At 40.7% G+C, this 18,845-nt stretch overlaps 1 pseudogene; it reads right to left on the bottom strand.

Moving 5' to 3' along the window:
* Positions 1–1,659: 1,659 nt before the first annotated feature.
* LOC118591200 overlaps positions 1,660–18,845 on the bottom strand; it is a 185,900-nt pseudogene continuing 168,714 nt past the window's right edge.

Below are 18,845 nucleotides of genomic sequence, written 5' to 3' on the forward strand. Positions count from 1 at the left end.
ACCACTTTACTTATTTTTTCTGACTTACAACCTTCCTTTCCTAATTCATTTGCATCAGTATAGAATGTAGGGGCTCCAGAAATTGGGGTACCTTTTACTGAGTGATGTAAAATCCAATTAGTTACTATTTTTATAAACTGAACTCTCTTGCTTTTGGATATTTGTTACTTATCTCTCCCAAAAAACTTGCAAGCTCCTTGACAATTTTCATTTTGGGCCCATAATGAAGGAATTTCAACATTAGTAAAAGGTACCACAAGTTCTGCTGGACCTATTTCTGTTAACTGACAAAGTTTCAATTTTCTTTTAAGAATCAGTTCAGAAACTTTTTCCACGTAGTTCTTTAATTCTTTACTTTGTTTGTATGATAAAAATATCCATTCTAAGATATTATTCTCTCTTTGCATCAGAAATCTTGTGAAAGAATGAGTAGAAGGCAGGATAACTAAAACACAACCAAGCTTTGGATCTAAGCAATCCACATGTGCATCCTGTAATTTCTGTTCTACCAAAGCCAATTCTCCCTCAGCCTCTGCTAATAATTTTTTCTCGATAATTTTCAGTCTGTATCACCTTTTAGGGTTTAAAATAAGTTATTTCATTCTTGATTTATTAATCCAATTGTAAGCCATAGCCAGTTAATATATCCCATCAATTTTTAAAAGTCATTAGGGATTTTTAATTGATCTCTCCTGATTTGTACTTTCTGTGGTTGAATTTTCTATAAACCCATCTTACATACTAAATAATTAATAGAATCTTTTCTTTGTATTTTTTCAGGAGTAATTTGTAATCCTTAGGGAGGTAAAACTTTCTTCTTTAAACATTTTCTCTAAAGTATTGACATTTGAATCATCTAGTAAGATATTGTCCATATAAAGAAAAATTATATATTGAGAAAACTGTACATGAATCATTTCCAATGGCTGTCTTACAAAATATTGGCACAAGGTGGGGTTGTTTAACAACCTTTGTGAGAGCACCTTCCATTGATATCTCTTAACAGGCTGAGAATTATTATAATAGGTACTGTGAAGGCAATTTTTTCTGTATCCTTTTCTTGTAAAGGTATAATGAATAAACAATCTTTTAGATCGTTAACTGTAACATACTATTCTTTAGGTAATAGAGAAGGCAGGGAAATACCAGGCCATAAAGAGCCCTTTGGCTGAGACACCTTATTTCTTTTTGAATTCACTAAATTTATTTTTAAAACCATAAAACATTTCTTACAAAAGAGCATTACATTCTTCACACTGCTCTGAACAAATGCCAAGGACATGTGGACTACGGTGTGGATGATTGATTGATAAATAAAACACTGTTTGGCCAGTAGCCAGACAGGAAGTATAGGTGGGACTAGCAGAGAGGAGAATTGAGAGAACAGGAAGGCAGAGAGGAGTTCACAATAATTATACAGGGGGATTTTTTTAAACCACCAACAATGAACAAAAAATAAAATTCACTCACTCTGCTGCTGTTTCAAAATTTCAGTGTTAGTTTTTCTTGCCTTCCCCCAAATACTGTTTGTAGGAAGTAAAACATTACATCTGATGAACAGCAAAGATTTCACTATATCTCAAATACAGAACACCTATGAAGCAGAGGGATGTTGGCTTTTTAAATATAAGCAGATTAAATACAAGATGCAGGACTCCTTCAGTTCTTTACTAGTTCAGATCCTTATAAAGGCTCATTGTTTTGATTGATGCTCCTGACTCATGACAGATTTGTTTAATTTGATGACCACTTTTACAATAATAGATCCAGCAAAATCTTTGGGAATAGTTACTTGTATGGTAATAATAGGTCCACCAAGATCACTGTGAGCCATGACCCCTTGCATAGGAATAATCATATCCAGAACTACCCCATGGTTCATAAGCCATCGGCCATTCTGATGGACTCTATGTGTCAATTGCAGAGTCCTAAGTTTCATCAACACTGAACCCAACCATGCCATCATAGTGGTTTCCAGGCCTTCCTTTTCTGTCACTAGCTATTAGATCTCCCCCTCTGGGTGGTGGTAGTGAAGAAAGAGGAAGATTCTGAGTTCTGCTGCCACCATGACCACCTCAACTAGGAGGAGGCAGAAGAGGTCCTCAATGAGGGCTCATATCATCATAATCTCTTATAGAGAGACAAGAGACACCCACCCTGGGGAAGTATTCTGTCAAAACTACCTCTTCTACACATAGGAAATAACACAGGAAGTCCATGATGGTCATCAAACATTATTGTAAAACCACCATAATCATAGGATTTATCATAAAAGTTGGGATCATAAGGTTGTTCAAGTCCTTTGATGGGAGACTCAGATATAAGGTCAAGGATGATCTTGGTGCACTCTAAAACCCTATCAGGTTTTCCTCCAATAAGAGCAACTCTGTCAGTGGAGTGAGGGCAGCATTCCTGGAAAAGCTTGATTGTTGTCTGAGTGTTTTCTTGGAGTTCTTTAATTTTAGCACCTTTGATGCCAATAATTCCTCCTGCCAGACTCTGATGAATTGACGGTCTCAACTCGCAGTCAAAGTCACCTCCTTTATAGTGCTGGTAATTTAACCATTCCACAGCATCAGATTCGAGCGGGAGCTGGCTGGTTGCAGTGGGTGATGGCAACTGCAGGCCCTCTTCCAAGGTAGGGATGATTTTCTTCAGAATTTCTCCAACCGTTTCAGTATCAGCACTGATACTCAGTATGCGTGGGGCCACTGCTGTCTGGGACTGAAACACTGGCACTGTAGTTTGTACAGAAAGCCTTCATCTTGCCTCCTTTTCCAATCACTGCCCCTGCATTCTTGCTCTGAAGTAAAATGCGCAGTTCAACCATCTCATCAGTATTTCTAGATCTTTTAAAGGCTTGCTCCTCTTCCATATCTTCTGCAGGGCATTTACCAAATTCACCATTTGTTTCAGTGTTGGGGAAGGTTTCTTCTGGATGCTCTCTCCATTTTCTTGAATTAAATGGATACACCAATAGGCCGAAATTGAATGGGAGATGAGCATGATGGCAATGTCCATGCAGTGGAGAAACAGATGATAATGGTGTCTGCAGTGCCGCCACCTGTAGCACCCTCCTCCTTTCTCATTTGCACACTCTGTAGTTGAATCACCTTGCTAATAGCTCTTAAACCTGTTACCATTCTCCATTTTCCAGATTTCTTTTTAATAACAAATACAGGAAAATTCCAAGGTCTGAGCAATTATTCAATATTTTGATGCCATTTATTCATATTTTTAACTTTGGTCTTTGATCATTTATAGAAATTTGCCAAAATATTTGTGTTATGGTTTCTCCTGAAAATTTTGTTTTATTGTCTAAAGATGTTCTGGCATCCAAATCAGTATTTTTTTTTTTTTAATAATAAGAGAGGCATTAAATCATTTAACTATTTTGTGGGGGATTTCCCCAATGATGGCAGGGAATGATTGAACTACATTTGATATAGGGGCCTGCAAGAAGCCCCACGGGGCATTTCCCAATGGCAAAGCATTATCTTGCCTGTCCTTTATTGATTTACATTTATTAGTCCAATGCTGGCCTTTGCCATACCCTTTGCATACTCCAGAAGGCTGGGACCTTCTGTTTGAATTATTTCTACAATAAACATTGTTTCTAGGAGCACCTTCCTACTCCTGTTTCAGATGACCTTGTCTACTGAAATTAAAACACCTAAGATTTTGATTTTTTTGTCATATTTTAGAAAGCAGTGCTCCTACCAATTATCATCAATAAAAGTATAAGGGCCAATATCAACTGTGTTTCTGATCTATTCTTCTATGGATACTGATCTTGCCTTTAAAGACCTAATCACTCTTTTGCATTCTCCATTATCATTTTCAAAAGCAAAAGATAAAATTCATATTTGTCTCCTGTCTAGATCAGATATTACTCTTTTTATAGCTGATGTTAATCTGTGTAAAAAAATCAGTGAAGGCCTTATATAATTTTAGTATATATATAATATATATATATATATATATATATATATATATATATATATATATATATATATAAGAGAGAGAGAGAGAGAGAGAGAGAGAGAGAGAGAGATAGATAGATGCAGTTTTCTTTCCTGATTCTTCAATGTTGTTCCAAGCATTTAAAGCCTCTACATGACATAGAATCAGGGTGTCATCATCCAACATACACTGGCTTTGCAAATCAGCATACTGACACCCCCACCTATAAAATGACATTTAGCCCTACCTTGTTGTTTGAGGGCCCTAGCTTCCTCTCTCCATCAAGTTCTCCATTGTAATTGAGGACCAACTTTTAACACTGCTAAAATTAAATCCTTCCAGTCTTGTGGAATAATCCTATTCCTAGTTGCCCATGAATTTAACATGTCTTACAAATGGTGAATGCATAGCACATGGAACTATTGCTTCCTTAAATCTCTTTAAGTCTAACATATCTACAGGATACCAAGATTCACAATGCAATGGTGTGGTAAATTCTACTCTAAATTCTTCTGTATGTATCTGAGCATTTATCTTTTTTCCTCTAAATTCCTCTCTCTGTATCTGAGTATTTTTCTTATTTTCACTAGTAAGTCTTTCTAAGGCTCATTTCTTATCATCAAATTCTCATAATTGGCACTAATACCAACCAACTTTTTTCAGGGATAAGACAAGAATTACTAAACCAATAATGGTTATAATTTACATTTTGTAAATCACAGTTAAGTTATTTATCCCCTCATTTAATTTTTCCATTTTTAAACTATTCATTTTGGTATCATACAGAGATCCAATTCCTTCTATCATAATATTGTTTTCCATTTTTATCATGGGAAAAAAATTTTTAAATATTATATAATTCTCTCCTATTCTCCTAAAAGATTTCTGCAGTCTCTCACCAAATCTGTTGACATCTCCACGCAAGTGGCAGCTGACTGTTAGTGTGGAGAGTCCCAGACGGCAGATGCACCAGAGCTAGTTGGCATGACCCTCCTTCCCTCTGATCCTTATCACACCCTGGAGCACAAATTGTTGACTGTTTCTTTATTATTATTATTATTATTATTATTATGATGATGATGATGATGATGATGATGATGTACAGAGACTTCCCCTTAAGCCACTGCTGTCCTAAACAGTGATTGTAACTCTGCTTCTACCAGCAGCGGTTTAAGGGAATTCAGGCCCTGATTCTTTCAAAGCTCTTAAGGGAAATGTTATCTAGATTACTATCCCTCTAAAGAACTCATGATTCAAAGGTTGAGGTGAAATTCTGCTCACTCAGAGAGGCTGAATAGCAAGTAGCTAACCTTCTTCCTTTTCTTGTACCTTCCAAAACGCCGGCATCCTTCTGCTCAGCCTCCACTTAAGAACCCTAACTAGGGCTGGAGAGATGGCTCAGAGGTTGAGAACACTGACTGCTCTTCCAAAGGTCCTGAGTTCAATTCCTGGCACCCACATGGTGGCTCATAACCATCTGTAATGAGATCTGGTGCCCTCTTCTGTGTACATAATAAATAAATCTTAAAAAAAAAAAGAACCCTAACTATACATTGTTCCTCCTTACTACTTCCTGTCAGCTACTTGTTGATGCAGTCTCCTCCTTGTAGGCTAATTTTATTTAATCAAACAATTGTAACACATCTGTGCATTGTTAACAAAAGCAGTAGGAAAAAATGCAACACACTTTAAAATAATATTCCACAACCGAGACACATGTTGTTCAATAGGACTGGAGCTTTACAGGCTGTGTTTCATTGTGATGATTTGAATGAGAAGGTCATCCACAGGCTCCAGTGTTTAAACACTTGGTCCCTAGTTGATGGAGCTGTTGGGATGTTTCAGCTGTAGGTCTTGCTGGAGGAAGTATGTTACTGGAGGAAGGCTTTAAGAAATTTAAGGCTCCTTGCTCCATTTGAGTTTGCTCTCTCTCTACTTCCTGCTTGTGATTACAATGTGAGCAGCTGAAGCCACCATGCCTGCCATCTGCTGCCTCCTTTCTGCCATCATGGACTTTTACCCCTTTGGAACTTTAAGCCCAGATAAACCCCTCTATAAGTTGACTTGGTCATGCCATCTTATTAAAGCTGTAGAGGAGGAGCTAATACACTCATGTTTAACAGATATGGCCTCATTGGACTAAGAAAAACATAATTAAGAATGTAAAAATATAGTCAAACAATTTAAGGATGAAAATTCACCAAGGCATAACCAGATGATGTGCAAAACTGATTAAGTTTCATTTGCCAGAAGTCTATAAAAGTACTTAAAACACAGGTATGAGAAATATTACATGCCTTTAGAAATCATATGAAAATACCTGTTACATTTGTAGAAGATAATTATCTATAGTCATTTGCACTTAATGAATGTCCAGGTATCAAGCAAAAGTTCCCCAGAATGCTTTATAATTTTCTCAATATATTAGTGACTTTCCCCTTTGTGTTACTACAATACCAGAAAGAAATTACTTAGGTAGGAAATACTCATTTTGACTCATAGTGTTAAAGTGTTTCAGTCCATCATGTTGGTGAAGGCTGTGGGTGCATGCAGTGGAGTCTCTCACATCCTGGAAAGCCAGGAAGCAGACAGCAAGGTAGGAGCTAAGGCCTGGGTATAAACTTTAAAATCAGCCATCTAGGAATGATGACTTACAAAGTGTCTAGAACCTTCCTGATGGCTTCATGAGCTGGGAAACAAGTTTCAAAACACTGCTCTATAGTAAATATTTGAGACCGAGCCCTAACAATCTGCATCTAGAGTCAACCTTAAAGATGGGGAAGAATTAGCTTTTAATTTCCATCTTCTTCCATTTTCTCCTGACTTTGCCTTTTTACACCTCTCGAGCACTCATTTTGGGGGTGGGCAAAATACGGTTTCTCTGTGTAGTCCTGGCTGTCCTGGAACTTTCTCTGTAGACCAAACTGGCCTTGAACTCAGAGATTTACCTGCCTCTGTCCCTGGAGTGCTACAGGATGAAAAGCATGCCCCACCAGCACCCAGCAATGAGTAATCTCAACATAGTGAGTGAGTAGTAGGTATATAAAAGTTGGGTGGGGCTGGAGAAATCTGAAACCTTGACAGTCTGCCCAGAGTATGGAAAAACAACAAATGTCAATAAGTTTGTAAGAAGATATGAGGATGTGAAGATATTCTGCCTTAGTTAGGGTTTCTATTGATGTAAAGAGACACTGTGACTACAGCAACTCATATAAAGGAAAAAAACATTTAGTTAGGGTGGCTTGCACTTTCAGATGTTTAGTCCATTATCATCATGGTATGACATGGTAGTGTGCAGACAGACGTGATGCTGGAGAAGTAGCCGAGTGCCCTATATCTTTACTTGCGGCAGCAGGAAGTGGTCCTCGTCACTGGGAATGGCTTGATCATATATGAGACCTTAAAGCCCGCCTCCCCAGTGACACACTTCCTCTAACAAGGCCACACCTCCTGATAGTGCCATTCCTTTTGGGGTCCATTTTCTTTCAAACCACCACATTCTACTCTCTGGCCCCCAAAGAGCTGTATCATAATGCAAAATACATTCAGTCCAACTACAAAGGTCCCCATAGTCTTATATAACAATGTCAAATTTGTTTAAAAATCTAAAGTTAGTCTCTTCTAAGATCCATGCACTCTCTTAACTGTAATCCAATAAAAAATCAAAATAAAAAAGCAGATAACATACTTTCAACCTATAATGGCACAGGATATACGTTATCATTCCAAAGCATAGGGAAGGGAGCATAGTGAGGAAATACTGGACCAAAAACTATCCGGGTAAACTCCAAACTCTGCATCTCCATGTCTGATGTCAAAATGCTCTTCAGATCTCTAGCTCCTTTTAGCTTTGTTGACTGCAACACAATTGTTTCTCTTGGGCTGGTTTCATTCCCTGGTAGCAGCTCTCCTGGGCAGGTATACCATGACTCTGGTCTCTCTAACATCTTGGGTTCTCCAAGACAATTCAGGCTTCAACTTCACAGCTTCATAAAATGGCATCTCTATGCCTCCATTCAGGGACACCCCTGACACATGCCTGGCCATAGTGGCTTTCTTTGATTATGGAGGCAAATTCCATAAGCTATTTCTTCTATCCTTAACTCTAAAGCCAGAGCCACATGGCTGAAACTGCCAAGTTCTGCTACTTGCTAGAACTGGAACATGGCCCTCTTATTCAATTATATCTTCATCAGCTTTCTGTCTTCCATGGTCACCTCCACCAACTAAGCTTGGCTCTTCTGGAACTTGCTCTATACCAAGTTGGCTTCAAATTCAGAGATCCTCCAGCCTCTGCCTCTAGAGTGCTGGAATTAAAGGTGTACAAAACCACACCTAGCTCTAAAATTTTCTTTAATTCCTTTTCATAAGTTGGAAACTTAGCTGGGTGGAAGCTTGCCCTGAGTTCAGGACTCCTTTTATTACAGTTCTTAATCTGTGTATCTCCTTGAACACAGGATTTAGTTCCACTCAACTTCCTAGTGCTCCTTTTCCAATTTACTCTGCTCAGCTTGCTCCTTTTCATTATAAATCTTCATTACAGTTACCGTTACAGAGTCTATATTAAGTTGTTTTGAGATTTCCTCTGTCAATGGAATTAAAACAAAACTCTCTACTTTAGCCTCAGGCAGACTCTTTGGAAGAGGGCAAAAAGCAGCCACAATCTTTATTAAAATATCACAAGAATGATCTCCAGGCCACATATTAATATTCTTCTCCTCTGAAACCTCTTGATCCAGGCCTCCACAGTTCAAATAACTCTTAGCACCATTGTCTGTCATGCTCCATCTAGGGTGGCCCATTAAGTAGCACTGAAAGTCTTCAACTGCTTTTCTAATCCACAGCCCCAAGCTCCATATTCCTTTAAACAAAAATGTGGTCAGGTCTATCATAGTAATACCCCAGTCCCTGGTACCAACTTCTGTCTCAGTTAGGGTTTCTATTGTGGTGAAGAGACATCATGACCATGACAACTCTTACAAAGAAAAACATTTAATTGTGGTGACTTGCTTACAGTTCAGAGGTTCAGTCCATTATGAGCATGATGGGACATGGAGGCATGCAGACACACATGGTGCTGGAGAAGCAGCTGAGAGTCCTACATCTTGCAGGCAATAGGAAGTGTTCTGTCTCACTGGGTATTGCTTGAGCATATATAAGACTTTAAAGCCCACCTCCACAGTGACATACTTCCTCCAACAAGGCCACACCTACTTCAACAAGGCCATACCTCCTAATAGTGCCACTCCCTTTGGGGGGCATTTTCTTTACAATCACCACACCGTCCTATGGAAATCAGATATCAACTCACCCTGGTAGAAGAACTGGAGGGAGCAAAGGCCAACAGAGAAGAGCTTGAGAAAGAGTTTGTTGAGTGAATTCAAAATCAATGTCTTTGAGTTGGGTTTGGCACAGCATTTGCTTCAGCATTCCAGGTCAACAGACTGGAGACTGACAAGCCAGATTTATTACTGCCTATGTTGTTTTTCTTGAGACTCGGTGAGGAAATGAGGTTTACCACAAACACATGGATCAGCTCCACCCACTTCCTAAGTAGGAAAGAAAGGCCTCGTGGAATTCCTATTTTGTAGATAGCATCAGGGAAAGAAGGGATAATCTCAGGCACAAGCCTACTACATTATAATTGGTCTAAGAGTGCTGATATTGACTAAAATCATTCACAATAAATAATAAAAACAAAAACTAATAACACATAGGGAGCATATGTTGATTATCCTGTAGCTTGGAGTTTCCCCTTTCAAACAGCAGAAACATCCATTAGAATGGCTTAACAATAAGGACATTTACTTTCTTCATGTACTGGAAAGTCTACAGGTAGATGGTTTCTGGATTGACTAATACTTCAAGTTGAAGATTTCATGTCCCTTGGTATGGCTTCTCTGCAAAAATCTTAGCTCTCCTTCTGAAAGCAACATGGAGGTCAGAGCTTATATCCATGGGGACTGAGACAGTCTTTGTCTTTTGGATGCTCTGTTTTTTTCAAAGAAGAAAATCCAAGAACCCCTCAACAGAATTCCCAAGTTTATTTGCTGAGACTGTCTTAAGCTCACCTGTAGAGTGGTCATTATGGCGTATGTTTCTGCCTGGATTTCCTGGTTCGTGTCTAGTCATGTTCAAGTGCTCAGCATTTATTCACCAGAGGGAATGGTTGAGGGGAGGCAAATGGTATCTTCTTCCAGTGGCCAGGCATATTAATAAACACTTGACAAAGTCTCTGCCTTAACCCTATTCCAGACCTACTGTGCATTATACTAGTAGTTACATTCTAAAGAAACTGAGGCACAGGGAAACCATATAACTCACCTAGGATCACACAGCTAGCAAGCAATGGCATGGAGAATTAGTATTTCATATAGTATTTATTAAATCCCTGATGTGTACAAAGAGACTGAGAAAATGGGGACAATCTTTGCCTGCCAGTGTTGCAGTTCAGGAAGACTTCTGATGAACAAGTTAGTGGTGGCTCTAGAGGTGTCCAGGCATGCACAAGCTGTGGCAAGCTCATCAATAATATATAGACTGGACAGCTAGCTGCAGTATGAGTAGACCTGGAGAGGTAAGCAGGTGCCGCAGGAAGCCCTGTCCTGACAGGAAATCCCCAGAAGCTCAGTGGAACATGGAACATAGAGCGAAGGGCACAGTGAGATCAAGATTCACCTTGGAAGGGTGATACTTGCTATGGGAAAGAACATTTCTTTCTGTTTGTCTAGCTTTCCAGTGTTAATTGGGCTTTGTGTCCCCCAGGAATTACAGTGGACACAGGCTGCAGTGACCCTAATCCAATTTAGAAGTGTGCTTCTGCACCTCTGGTGTGACGCCTGCTTGCACATGGTATTGAAGGTAATCTTTCTTGTGCTAACAGAAAGTCAGAGACAAGGAAAATGTCTTCCCAAGACACATGCTTTTAATCAACCCCTGAATGGTATAGAAGTTACCATTTCTCATATCATATCAAGGTAGCTTTCCTTGAAAATAGATTTTTGGTATTTTTTTCCAGTGCATTCAAGAGAAACTTCTTTTAGCAGAATAGTTATTGAATAGGAGAAAATATAAGTGAAGATAAAATTAATTTAGATAAACCAAAAAGGCATTTTCAACTAAAACCATTTCAATAGCGTTAAATTAACCTGCAGCAGGGCTTGAAAAGGCCATTGAATTTCTTGTATACGAAACAATACTTATTTGGTAAAACATCACAGGTTCCCACAAGAAACAATGGGTTTCCCCTCTCACCCCAAGACTCTGAAGACTGTTCCATGTGATAACCTTGACCCTTTTGAGTTAATGACTTCTAAATGATTGCCATATCACAGTGTCTTCCTTGCCAGCCCTTCCTACCATTTTCTTTCCCTAACCCTCCCAGTAGATGGGCTAAATACAGAATACATGGGCTGCAAGGTCAGACCTGAGCTGTTTGTTCTTTAAGCACAAATACTGAAGACGCTAACCAGTGTATTGAAGAGAATGGGGCACTCTGTGCTTCGGTGGAGAGATGACTGGGCATTGGTATGCTGGCTGAGACTTTACATTATAAGTATAACTGAATGCAGTTGTAGATTTATTGACGACCATATACTGTTCATTTGCAAGGGCTTAAAAATTTTTTAAAAATAGTAGATTTGGAGCTGGCTACTGAGAATCAATCCTTCCTCTCTGTTCTTCCAGTGCCATCTTCACAGTGATGCCCACCAGCCTGGGACTGGAGGCCATTGCCAGGCTGGACCACTGGTTTCCTGTAGTCACTCTTCCCTATCACAGACAAAGGAGAGACTAAGACATTTTAAATCTCAATGGAAAAAATAGTATATATGCAGCCCAAACTCTCTTGAGTCCTGAGTTCATGTATCAACTATCTATAGAATATGTTGCTTTCCTATAAGGCCCCTGACAGTCAACATGATGATGTCAGAACTCCCAACCATGTTTCTATCCTCATTTCATTGGTCCTCTGTGTTAGTGTAGAGCCACCATCTACCTGTGTGCTGAAGTCAAAGCCCTGATTTACCTCTTGTCCTTTCATAGCAAGTCCTAAGCTGCATCTTGGCCTCTCCCTCCTAAGCATAGTTGGACTGCCTCAGTTACCCCTGGGTACAAGCTTGGTGAGCCCTTATTTCTCCCCTTCCCTACAGCCTCCTGTCTGACTGCTCCACAGATGTTCTTGCCTCCCTGTACTCAGGCAGCTGTGACTCTTTTCAGGGAAGTAGAGTCTCAATTCCCCACTTACAAGGCTCCAAATGAGTTGGAAGTTGCTTTTAAAATAAGAACTGAGCTCCTGACCTGGTGCCATGCCTTGCTAGTCCACTCCCCAGCTCCCAGGCCTTTTATCCCTTCCACAGTCCACCTGTGGCCTTTAGCTAGCTACTGACCATTCTAGGCCGGGGTGTTTAGGTGCCTGAATTAATTAGCTGGGTTTTCTTACTTCAGTTTTCTAAACGTCAAATACTGTCTCTCACACTGCTTAGAAGATGGCAGGTGAGAAAACACAGAGTGGGAGAGTTTACACATGCTTTGTTTTACTTAATTTTAGTGTTTTCTACATAAAAATTATAAGAACTTTTGAGACAGTCACACCAGTGACATCTCAGCATGAGAGAAACTTAACCAGAAAGCCACTCAGCTGCCCTTCTCTGTGTGTCTTTAGGAAAAGGAATGCAAGGTTCTGGGTGGGGGTGGGGGTGGGGAGGGGTGGGTGGGGGTGGGGGTGGGGTGGGGTGGGGTGGGGGTGGGGTGGTGGGGTAGGGGATGGCGGTGGGGGTGGGGGAGGGGTGCTCACACAGAACACCAAGGAATTTAGTTCCTCTTTCGTCTCTTTTCTTTTAAAATTAGATTCAAAACAGCATGGTTCCTTAATGGTGTTTCCATGCATAGTTTGGTTTGATTCCTATCCATCCCATTACATTCCCTGCCTCTCTGCCCGCCCCACTCCTACTGTACTGCTGTCTCTCTCTCTGTTATTCTCACACTCTCCTTCCTAGTTTCATATCACATGTCTCCTATTATTCTCCAGATCCCTCAACTAAAGGCTCTAATCTCCCCTTCATGGGCACCTTTGCAGTTCCTGGCTTTAGACGATAGGGTCTGCACACGAGAGAGAATTGCAGTGCTTGTCTTTCTGAGCCTGGCTTACCTCACTTAGCATGATTTCCAATTCCGCATACTTCCCTGCAAGTTTCATGCTCCCGCGCGTTACTTTCTGTAGCTGATTAGGATTCCATTGTATCTAAGTGCCACGTTTTCTTTATCCGTTGTTCTGTTGATACTGTGAAGAAAGCAGCATAAACATGGATGTGTAAGTGTCTCTGTGGTAGCAGAAGAGGTTTTTAGGTACATGTTTAGGAGCAGTATGCTCGAGACATATGGTAATTCTATTTTTAGTTTTTTTCTTTTTTGAAGGGGGTGTCCACATTAGTTTCCACAGTAGCTAAATAAATTTATGTTTCCAATAGCTGAATAAGGATTCATCTTTCCCCATATCTTCACCAGCATTTCTTACCATTTATTTTCTTGCTGGTAGCCATTCTGAACGGTGAGATGAGGTCCTGAAGTAGTATTAATTTGCATTCCCTTAATTGCTAAGGATGTTCAGCACTTTAAAAAATATTTATTGGCCATTTGTTTCTCTTCTTTTGGGAACTGTTTGGTTCATTGACTCATTTTGGATTAACAGTTTTATTTTTCTGCTGTTCTTTATGTATGCTACTTATTAACCTCCTGTCTGAGCAATGGCAAAGCTTTAGGCTGTGGTTTACTCTGTTGACAGTTTCTTTTGGTGTGCAGGGACATTAGAATTTCACATAATCCCACTTGTCAATTCTTGGGGCTCCTTCCTTCCTTCCTTCCTTCCTTCCTTCCTTCCTTCCTTCCTTCCTTCCTTTCTTTGCTTTGAAAGTTCTAGTCACAGAGTTCTTTACTATATCTATACCTTGGAGTGTTTCTTAAATTTTAATTTGGAAATTTCAGTGTTTAGGGTTTTAAATGAAAGGTTTTTATATGTGAGGTTAGAGATGTGGATACTATTTTATTCTTCTCTTGGTAAATATACAACTTTGGGCAGTGCCATTTAAAAATACACACACACACACACACACACACACACACACACATACACACACACACTTTTTTTTCTGGAACCCAAAGTTCTACATAATTTCTCCAGGTTCTCTCTCTTCTCTTCAATAAGGACCCAAATTTAAGAGTCTAAGACTGAAGTATTTCCAAAATGTTATAAAAGGGATGTGTCATGTTTTGGTATAAAATGTCCCCCACAGGCTTCTATGTTCAATGCTTGGTTCCATATAAGTGGTACCAATTTGCAATTTGGAAGATAGTGAAAACTTTAAGAGCTAGAAACAGGTTAGGGCAGTAGTTTCCTAGGGCCGGGCCTATGAAGGTCATACCTGATCTCTGTCCCCTCTTCTCTCTACTTTCTAGTTTTCTACTGCCATAGTACTCTGCATGAGGCTGAGCAACAGGGACTGATATATCTGAAGTCATGAGTCAAGCTCTTTCTTTTCCTTTAAACTGTTTTCTCAAGCATGAATACAAAAATATCCAACACAAGGCTTCCTGGTCCATCAGCAGTTGGTTGCAATGGGGCATGTCTCTTGTGCCATGATGAATTCCAAGACTCTGGGTCCAGGTTTTTGCTTGAAGTGGTGGTGGTTTTCTGAAAAGAAATAATTGGGAAACAATTCTTGTTATACTTTTTTCCCCCAATCTGAGATATAGACAGCAACCCTTATTAAATCAGTTTATGTCAAAAGAAGTTTCTTAAGATCCATGATTTGATTTCTGTGGGGAGCTACACTAGGCACCAGCTGCCGTGTGTCTTTGGAAACCAATAGAAGCCAGTTCATGTGCTTAAACGTAATCACCCTTGACAGCCCAGGCAGAGATAAATGGTGTGCTGATGCATGGGAAGAGGGACACAGTGGGAGAACAAGACTTCATCTCCTTCCTGAGTGTAATCGAAGCTGACGTCAATTTAGAGATTACATTACAAATGTGCACAGACATGGGACAAAACAAGTGTGTTCACCAAAATATTATAGGAAAGTACTCAGAACTACAGCCAATTGTAAAGTTATTTACTATACACACTCAGCTAAAATGAAGGAGGCTGGGAAACTCTAAGTTTCCATTGCTAAATAAATGGCTGAATAAATTATGTAAATCAGAAGATCACATAGTTAAAGTCTATTGACAAAAGTATAGAAATATCTAGTGGTAGATGCCTACAATATTGGCACTGGGAGGCTGAAACCGGAAGAGTGTGGGTCCAGCCTGGACTACACAACAATAAGTCTGCCTCCCCAAAACAATACATATGAGTGCACACACATGCACACACACAGATACACACAGAAAAATTTCTAGTTCTAAATGCATTATGTAGACATAACTTTAGAACGTCTTGAGTTACAATAGCCTCATAAATCAATTAAAAACAATACACAGTGAAAACATGTTCACTTAGCCAACACATGCTTGTGCAGTGTTGTGCATTGGCTGGGGTAGAGCTGACACTTCAGGTACACTGCCTCACACCTCCTCAGCACAGATGCTTCTTACTGGAGGATGGTGCTTTGTCTCATGACCTATAATCCTTTTCCCTCCCCACCTTGTCCCTTGTATGGGGAGTCAGTGAAAGCCCAGAAGCCTTGCCCAGAGTCCTTAGAAGACAGAGGAACATAGAAGCTGCTCTGAGATTTCCAACATCGTCTCACAGGAATTAGCAGTCACAATGTCCAAGAGTGGGATTCATTGAATTGATTTTTGACTCTGAACTTCTAGATGTGGTCTGGACACACTAGGAGGACTTCAATTTTCTGTAGAGCCAACATTCACAATCTGCTTCTCCTTGGGAGGTATGTGCCAAAAAATGGTCTGCTTCTGACTCCAAAGCACAGGGGAATTTACCTTCCTTAGAACCAGTACTGGGGTGAGGGCTGTTAGAGGGCTTCTGGTTGGTTGACACTCTATGGAGAGCATCCTCCAGGATGATCCTATTGCATTCATGGCTTTATAAAGGCATCTAATGGTAAGGAAAGAAGCTGTATCAGCAGATGTCTTCCATTTCTTCTGGGAATGAAAGATGCTGAGCTCAGTACACTGATGATGGTCATGTCTGCTTTGTGGCTGGGCCAATGAGGTGTAAAGCAGGGCTTTATTTGGTTTTTGGAAAAATTCTACAAAGCAGCAAGTCATTTTCATCCCCACAATAAATATTATTTTATAAATGTAAAAACTGAAACTTGGAGAAGAAAGTAAGGTGCCCAACGTTCCCGGTTTAGTAGATGAACCTGCTTGACTTCAAAGCCTGTGTGCTCTTCTGTGAGGTCCTTTGCTCTTCTAATTGACCCAGATTCACCCCAGTTCCTGTTAATCTCCTTTCTTTGGGAGTTCACCTGTTTCAGCCTTTTGAGTGAGGCTGCTTGTTTTCTAGTCCCTCCAGGCTTGCACACTTCCATGGTATTGCTGGGATCTAGGTGAAGCCAGCTGGTTGGCAATCCTCGGCAGGATGCAGAGAGGGCATTTCAGTGAGATGAGTGGCGGAGGTCTTTTTGGCTGCTAAGTCACTCTCCTCATCTCCTAGATTTCTGTTCATTTCCCAGCCTGACCTCCCAAGCTCCAGTCACTCCTGTTATCCCACAGCTATCTGTTTAATACATTTCCTCTCTGTAAGTGACCTAGACCTGGAGTCTGTTGTTTGCCGCAGACCACCCAGAGGGAGACCACCACTGCGGGAGAACCAGGGAGAAGGCTCAAGGAGAAGTCAGGAATCGGCGAGGAGAATGACAGACAGACACATGTGTTGATGTGCTGCTGCAATTTTACTTCTGTATAGGCAATGCTTATATACTTTTACAATCAAGGAACTTGGCAGGGGGTTACATCAGGTCATTATTTTTTACAATTACTCAGAGTCAGCAAGAAACAATAACAAGAGACATCCATATCTATTTTTGTGTATCACTTCTGCAGCGGGAGTACATTGTGGCTATTGTCTGAGGGCATGATCTCAGAATTTTGTGAAATCTGTCTCGCGCCAGTGACCACATCTGTGGGGAGCCAAACTCTTGCCAGTCTGGGTTATATTTTACTATCATATACCCATTTGCTTTCCAAGCCGTTCTTTATAGTTTACCCATCTGTTCCCAACTTTATCATAACTTCCTGTATATGGGAGCGGCTCTAGGTAACTTCCACCTTCGGGGGTCCACCTAGGGGCTGTCCACCAGCTCCCTCCTAAGAAGTACTGTGTATACCCCCCGGGAAGTGTGTGCTGGGGAATTTTCTCTAACTCTTTCTCTCTAGAAGGGTCTGGCACGCTATGTTTATTCCCTCGTAACATTTTTATTTTTTACTTTCATTTTTGGGCTCTCTGGCTGTTTCTGACAAGAGCTCGCGCTGCTCTACTCTAAACAGGAACGACCCCAGAGATGTATTTGAGGAAGTCTTTTGAAGTTCCTTATACACTGGTCTGATAAATGGAGGTGCTCCGGGTACAGGTGACCTGGGTCAGTCATGTTGGTGCTGACCTGTACTGGTTGTGCTGTTAACTGGAGAAGACACAGATAAGACATACAGAGAAAGATCATGATTAGTGCCAACAAGGACTGTCGTCAAGGCCATTTCGTTCTCCAGGGCTTCCTGGGATCCTCAGGCTGCATGACGATTGCTGATTGTGGGGGAACCGCTTGAGGCCACGCTCCGGGAAGCTCCAACCTCAACCCTTCAGCTGCTGGGCCCCAGCACAGCGGCATACTTGCTACAGCTACACAGGTGTCACAGCTGTGGGCGTAGCAGTTGTTCACAATTTACAGTCCTAGGTCATGCATCTGGAGGCTACTGGAAGCAACAGTAATCCCATATTTGAATTAGCTTGAACAAAAAATCGTATTATCTCCCATAGAGAAAGCTTCAGGGGTTTCTTCAGTCCTGGTAGAATGGTCCATCCACCGCTAACCAAATGCTGCTTTACAGCTCCTTTTGGGTCTCCCTACTTCCTATGGGGATGGTAACTCACTGTTGGATTCAGTGTTGGCTTCTGGATTAGTTACTTTTCTGTTGTGATGAAACACCGTGACCAAAAGTAATGTTTTGAAAAAAATGTTTCTTTTAGTTTTAGTTTCCAGATGGGGAGTTCATAAGGGCTGGGAAAGCACCGCAGCATGTGGGTAGGGCAGAAAGCTGAGCCACCACATCTTCAACCCTAAACGCAAGCCACAGAGAACAACCTGGGAGGATGAAGCTATGAAGTATTGAAGCCCACCCCAGTGATGTATTTCCTCCAGCAAATTTGCATCCCCCCTATACAGCACTACCAACTGGGGACCACACTTTCAGAGTGAGCCTAAGGGGACACTTCTCACTCAAACTACCACAATCCCTAGAAGCATTTTAACAAGAAGTTGACACATTTTGTCTTCTCTAATAAACCAGGTCCAGTAGAATGTGAATTGTACTGTTTAGTCTTAAGGGATAAATTCAAATTAGGGATTGAAGTTGGAGATGTCTAATAGAAGTTTTACATGGTTGCTTTATCTAAGTCACTGAAATGTAAGTGTTCAGGGGAAATCACATGTTGAAAATGTGAAAAGGAAAGAGAGTTCCATAGATCAGTAAAATAGACACTCCTACATTTCAATCAACCTAATTTGTGTAAAAGGCCCCATTTTCAAATTTCTCTCAGCAAATGGCCCAGCCTACCTGCTCCAAGGCTTCACCTTAGGTTAGTCAGTACTCTGACTGCACTCTCTAGAACTGTATGGGAGGTGGGTCATTTCTCACTGCTCTTTTGTAGTAAGGGTCTCTGAGAAGTAAATACCGCAGCACCTTAGAAGGGAATGTGATGACCT

Source organism: Onychomys torridus, chromosome 9, assembly GCF_903995425.1.
Source record: "Onychomys torridus chromosome 9, mOncTor1.1, whole genome shotgun sequence".
Taxonomy (NCBI): domain Eukaryota; kingdom Metazoa; phylum Chordata; class Mammalia; order Rodentia; family Cricetidae; genus Onychomys; species Onychomys torridus.